Below are 6,355 nucleotides of genomic sequence, written 5' to 3'. Positions count from 1 at the left end.
ATGCATCTGCAAGGCGGGCACCAGACCTGAGAAGTAAGGGTCCTTTTATGTGAATCTCATATGATGCAAAATTAAGTAATTTTTGATTCTCATGGATAATTACTATCCACACTGCAAAATCCACACTAATAAAAAGAAAGAGTAGACTGGATAATTAAAAAAAACTTTTGTTTAATTTTAGAACATACTCTATGGATTTCTAAGCAGGTTAACTTCCCAAATTATGTTTGGCCAAGGCAATGATGTGATTCATTTGCATGCTGTGTGGCGAGGGTAGGAGAGAGTTGAGTCAGAGCATGTTGGGTGACAAACAAAAGGGAGTCAGCCTAAAACTAAATATTTGCTAATGACAAAACAGAGCCCTAAATACTGCCTTTTCCAGGCCACTTCCCTGCTTGAGAATCTGCTACCACACCAACCAGGTCCAAAGCCCCCTGGCTTAGCTTCTCATTCCTCCAACTGTTCTCAGCTCTGGGTCGGGGGGAGTGGAGGGGGGGTCTTGCCTGAGAATGGCACAGAGATGATCAGCTGGAATCCAAGTCTTTTGGGGCGGCCCACCCAGGTCACTAGCTGTGTCACAACTATTCTCTGTGGCCGGGGTCCCAATTCCTGCCCAAGTGATGCCCCCTCTCTTGGCTATACCTTTACCCCATGGCACCCCTCATGTATGAGGCCTTCTTCTTCCTCTTCCAATCATTTGAGGCCCAGCCCATGTTCCCATCTCCTCCTAAAGATGTCCCTTAAAAAAAGTGTAATTTGTTGTTAAAAAAAAAAAGTAGAGGGAACAAAGAAGTCGGCTACTGGTTTTAGTGCATTCTTGCTGAACTCATAGACTCCTAGGGGTTGCTGTGATCTGAAAATTTGCTCATGACTCTGCAGATTCAGAAACTCAATGAATTTAGAGACTGAGTGAGCCCACCCACTTGCTCCAATCTGGGAAACGGGAGAAGAGAAAGGCATGGAAAGAAGAGATGATGGGATGTATATGTTTTCGGTCTCCAATCTGTGTTTACTTGAAAATGGCAAAAAGAGTGAGGGAGCCCTAAATAATCTGGCAGTCAGCAAGAGTACACTGAGGAATCACTCAGTGATTCCCCGCTCATCTACTGGCTCATGCTGGGGAAGATGCAGCTCTTGGGGAGTCTGGATTCTAGTCAGAGAGGCAGGAATAACACACATGAACTCACACACACCACATAAGACAGGACCCAAGGAGACGACGTTCACCAGCGTGGTGTGGATGATCAACCGTACCATTTACAGATGAAGGAGTGGAGAAGCGCTGGGGGATGGGTGAGGGGAGGGTGGCTGAGAATGGGGGAAAGGAAAAGTCCAGCACACCCACAAGTCTGTGGACAGAACCCATTCAGAATTGGGGTTTTGCGGTTGGAAGTAGTAGAAGAGAAATGGAATGAGCCCAGATGGTGGAAACACTTGGAAATCTAGTCAAGTAGCTCGTTCATTTGTTTGTGATGTCATTATTTCATCCATTTGCCTTCTTTCGTTCTGTCTCGCATTCCCTCCCTCCCTTCTCACTCTTCCTCCCTCCTTCCTTTCCAGCAAGTATTTACCAAGCGTCTGGTACATACAACACAGTGCTAAGTCCTTGAAAATCTGGCTAAGTAGCTCATTCATTTGTTTGTGATTTCATTAATCAGTCCTCCCTCCCTCCCTGAATCCTTCCCTTCCTTCCTGAGTGCCCAGTACAAACAACACCGTTTTAAGGCCTGTATAGGAAACAAGGAAGTGTGAGGATCATGTCATTATTGCTAAGAACCTCATAATTTAACCAGGGAGTCAGACCTCCTATGAAAACATCACGGGTGCTTCAAGAGGGGATGAGGACCATCTGCTTGGCTGTGCGGTGCTACCCGGAGAGGAGCGGCAGCGAGGGCTCACTGCCTCACGGGGTGATTGTGGAGGTGGTGTTTGAGCAGCACCTTGAAAGGGAGTCAAGTCTGAAAGGTGATGAGGAGGGGCAGGTGTTCCAGGAAAAGGATCAACAAGCATGGGAAAGGCAAATCAAGCATTCTACCCGGGAATGGTAAGTGGTTCAGGTGGCCACAAGGGGTTGATATACTTGGGCACTGAGAGATTAAGAAGGATACGGAGAAACCCCAGAAGGTGAAAACTAAAAAGCACCTCTGAACCTTCTACCTCTATGGCTCCCTCTTGTCTGGAAGACTGTAAGAGCCTCTTGGCTGGCATCCCTTACCCAACTGGGTAAGGGTGAAGCTCTCTTCTTTTGTGAATTGAGGTACACAGGTGTTAGTAATTACTAACTGAATAACTGAATTAGTAATACACAGGTATTAGTTGGAGTCAGGCTAACTGCTATAACAAACAATCCCCAAATATCAGTAGCATAACATGACAATCCAATGTGGTCAGCAGACAGCCCCTGCTCCACACAGTGATTCAGGAACCCAGGCTCTTTCCATCATGTGACACCACTCTCTTCAAACTCAGTCTACAAGGTTGCTGTTGACAGGTAAAAGTCAGACAGCAGGGAGAAGGCACATCCACATCCCACGGGCAAGAACTAGCCATGTGGCCCTACCCAGATGCCAGGGGTCTGATGTATTGTTTAACTAACTGTGTACCTATAAAGAGGAAATGGGTTTGATGAGAACCTCTCTCCATAAACCTCAAGTCAAGTTGATACCTGACCTAAGGAGAGAGAAACAGAGACATACAGAGCCAGTGGGGAGCATGAGGGGATGGCAGGAGCCTGGCAGTGCCAGGGCTGCAGGTTCTGATCTCGATTCTTCCTCTGCCCATGTCTTCATATGGTCAGTGTGCTCTGAGCGCTGGGAGACTTCCTAAGCATCTCCCCCACCTCAGTCTCCTCTTCTGTCCCATGAGAAATCTAACTTGGTCCTCCAGTCCTCCAGACAGGAGATGTGGAAGAGCAAACATGGATCCTTCCCATATCCATGGAGCAGGGGCTCAGGGCAGCCTGGAAGATATCCATCCACCTCCACCCCCACCCCATCCCTCCAGTGTCCCCTGTGTGATTAAAGAGGAGGCTAAAGAGCCGAATGTTATTACAGCTTTTCCATAATGCAATGTGATCAGGAAGCCCTGCGTCTCTGGGCAGCACCCTGGCAGCCCCATCACTCTTCCCAGCTGCACAGAGCTTTTAGACCATGCAGGAAAGGGCAGGAAGCAGTCTAATAAAACAAATGGCAAGGCAAGACCACTCATCAGCAGCTCTTCAAAATGATCTAAACTTCTGAGTTTTGATTTAAATCTGCATCCTCTGTGGCCAAAAACATAAAACAGAAGATGAGGAAAAGAACTGAAATGAAAGTGTGGGTGCCAAGATTTAGAGGGGAGGGAGGGAGGGGGAAAGTCAGCCCTGGGACAACACTGATTTGAGCTCCAGCCAGGCAGGCGGACTTGCAGCCAGGCACAGGCCTTTTCCATTATGCCTCTCTCAGAACTTCTCCCTTCTGCTACTGAGCTGCCCCGAAATGGGACAGAAAGTTTGAGAGTCAACCCAAGAGCAAAATGCGGAAATCTACCTGCGCCTGATTTCCCTTAGCCTTTCTCCCCCAACCCTCAAAGATGGGCAACTTAAGGGGGAAGGGCTGGGTCTGGGGACAGGAGGGCCAAGTGACCTAGGCTTATATTCTCATGTCATACATTCTCTTCAGATTATTTTACTCAACACCTATTTACAGATGACTGGGTACCAGGCCCTGCTGCCAAGCACTGACCCGTGCTTTGAGGCAAAAGCAAACAGAGATGGGGTTGCTACTTTAGATGGGGGTCAGGAAGGTCACTCTCTGGTGACATCTACTAAGGAACAGATGCAGAGAGGCGGCAGATCCCTGAGGCAGCTGACAGGCAACTCGGCAGAACTGAGGGGCTTTGGATATATTCGGCTGCACTTCAGGTCCCCACTGAGCCTATCCCAGCCCACCTCAAACATTTACATGTCTTTGAAAAAAGCTCACCTCCAGAATACGGCAGCAGTCTATTATCAGGGTGACCCTTCCGGCTACCTTTAACCGGGAGCATGAAATGACTCACTTTTCTGATGCAAGTCCAGACCCACTTTTGGGTAACATATCTGGGGATTGCAGCCAATCATTTTCTCCAGTTGAATAAGGTGAAAGAAGAGAAATCAGGTAGTCGTGTTCCACAAAGAAGCTAAGAATTTAATTCCTTTTTAATGTTTACATTAACACCAGCATTACAAAATGGTATTTTTTACTTTCAAACAATTTAAATGCACAATTCGGTGTCTCAATTACTGGAATCATTATAACCTGAAAAACTGAAGCAGCACTCCCTCTCTCCTCTCTCCTCCCCCTGATGGTGCCTAGTTTCTATAAAGAGCAATCAGGGCTCCATAAAGCCCAAATACCCAATCCAAATGACTCAGAAGGTGAGGCCCTGGTGGAGGTTTTCAATGAGCCAAGGGGGCTGCATTCAGTGTGGAATGAGTGACAGCTGGCAGGTGGGTGTTAAAATGGTCATCAACTCCCCAAGGTTCTGGCACCACCGAGCTGCATTCCAGGCAGTGCCTATTAATGTGCTGGGAATGGCGCTGGGTGACTGACAAACTGGTGAGTCCAGGCTGGCTGAAATCACCCATAAGCACAGAGAAAGGAAAAGGGGCCTAGAAAATAATCAATAGGAGCCACTGCAACGTGTTGGCTTGTTCTGTGCCGGCACTGGCCAAGGCTACACCAGGTGTATAAACACACCATGCACAAGGTTGACAACGATAATGCTGCAAGCGTGCCTGAAGAGGCACCGGGTGAGTGGGCAAAAGTCCCGACACTGCCACTTACCAGCTGGTGACCTTATCCTCTCTCTCTGTGCCTCAGTTTCCTCCGTTTCTATAAAAATGGCAGGATAACCGTGGCAAATAAATCTGAGAGCCATTGTGAGGACTAAATGAGTCCATACACGTAAGGATTTAGAATTGTGCCTGGGCTGGGCACGGGGGCTCACGCCTGTAATCCCAACACTTTGGAAGGCCAAGTCCAGGATTCAAGACCAGCCTGGGCAACATAGCGAGACCCTCATCTCCACAAAAAATAAAACAATTAAGTGGGCATCAGGGTACCTGCCTGTAGTCCTAGCTACTCAGGAGGCTGAAGCTGAAGCAGGAAGACCGCTTGAGCCCAGGAGTTCGAGGCTGCAGTGAGCTGTGATTGCACCCCTGTACTCCAGCCTGCGTAACAGAGTGACACCCTGTCTCTAAAAAAGAATAAATAAAATGTAAAATTAAGACTTAAAAAATCGTGCTGGCACATAGTAAATAGTGTTAATTTATCATCATAGTTTCCATTTTAAGATGAAGAAACTGAAGCTTACAGCAATTAAATAACCCACCTGCGGTTGGCTGCTCCAAAGACCTTTGCCTTTGCTGCACTGTGCCTGGAAGCCTCTGTTGCCCACCTTACAGTGGCTGACCCCCCAAGTGACTCACAAGCTGCTCAGGGATGGCCTCCAGACCACCTACCCCTCCCCTGCCCCAATCACTGTTGACCCAGCACCCTGCCTTGATCCCTCCTTGGCACTTATCACATCTGAAATTATCTTGTTCATTCAGCAAATGAGCTAATACATATAGAGCACTGTTACAATTACAAGTTTGCTTGGTTGCTGTCTGTCTCCATAGGAGCAGGGCCCTCACCTGTCTTGTCCACTGCATGGCAGAAGCTCAGGGCAAGCTTCATGGATGTGTGACCTGCACACTCACCCAGGGCCCTGCACTCAGAAGGGACTACATTTGCTTTAATGCTCTGCTGTTATTGTCTTGAAATTCTTAACAATATTTTGAGAGACACCCAGGCTACAGTGCAGTGGTGTAATCATAGCTCACTACAGCCTCTAACTCCTGGGATCAAAGCAATCAAGTGATCCTCACACATAGCTAAGATTGCAGGTGCACACTACCACATCCGGCTAATTTTAAAAATTTTTTGGAGAGGCAAGGGTCTTGCTATGTGGCCCAGGCTGGTCTCAAACTCCTGGGCTGAAGTGATTCTTCTGCCTTCAAGTAGCTTTGATTAGAGGCGCAAGCCATCATGCTCTGCCTTAACAATTGTTTATCAAAGAGCTTTACATTTTCATTTTGTACTGGGTCCCCAGGAAATTATATTGATAGAGTGATCAGGGCTATAGCTCAGTGCTATAGATTCAGTGCTATAGAGCACGAATCAATGAGTGAATGAATGAATGAACAAATGAATGAACGAATGAACAAACAAACAAATGAGCAAGCCTACATTCCAACCAGGTCTGTCAGACTCCAAAACCCCACTACTTAAACACCATGGCCAAACAAGCCTCCATATGGAGGAAGAGAGGTGGGCAGGGCAGTCAGAACCAG

This window comes from Callithrix jacchus, chromosome 4 (genome assembly GCF_049354715.1).
Source record: "Callithrix jacchus isolate 240 chromosome 4, calJac240_pri, whole genome shotgun sequence".
Lineage (NCBI taxonomy): Eukaryota > Metazoa > Chordata > Mammalia > Primates > Cebidae > Callithrix > Callithrix jacchus.
This window is presented reverse-complemented; position numbering follows the sequence as displayed.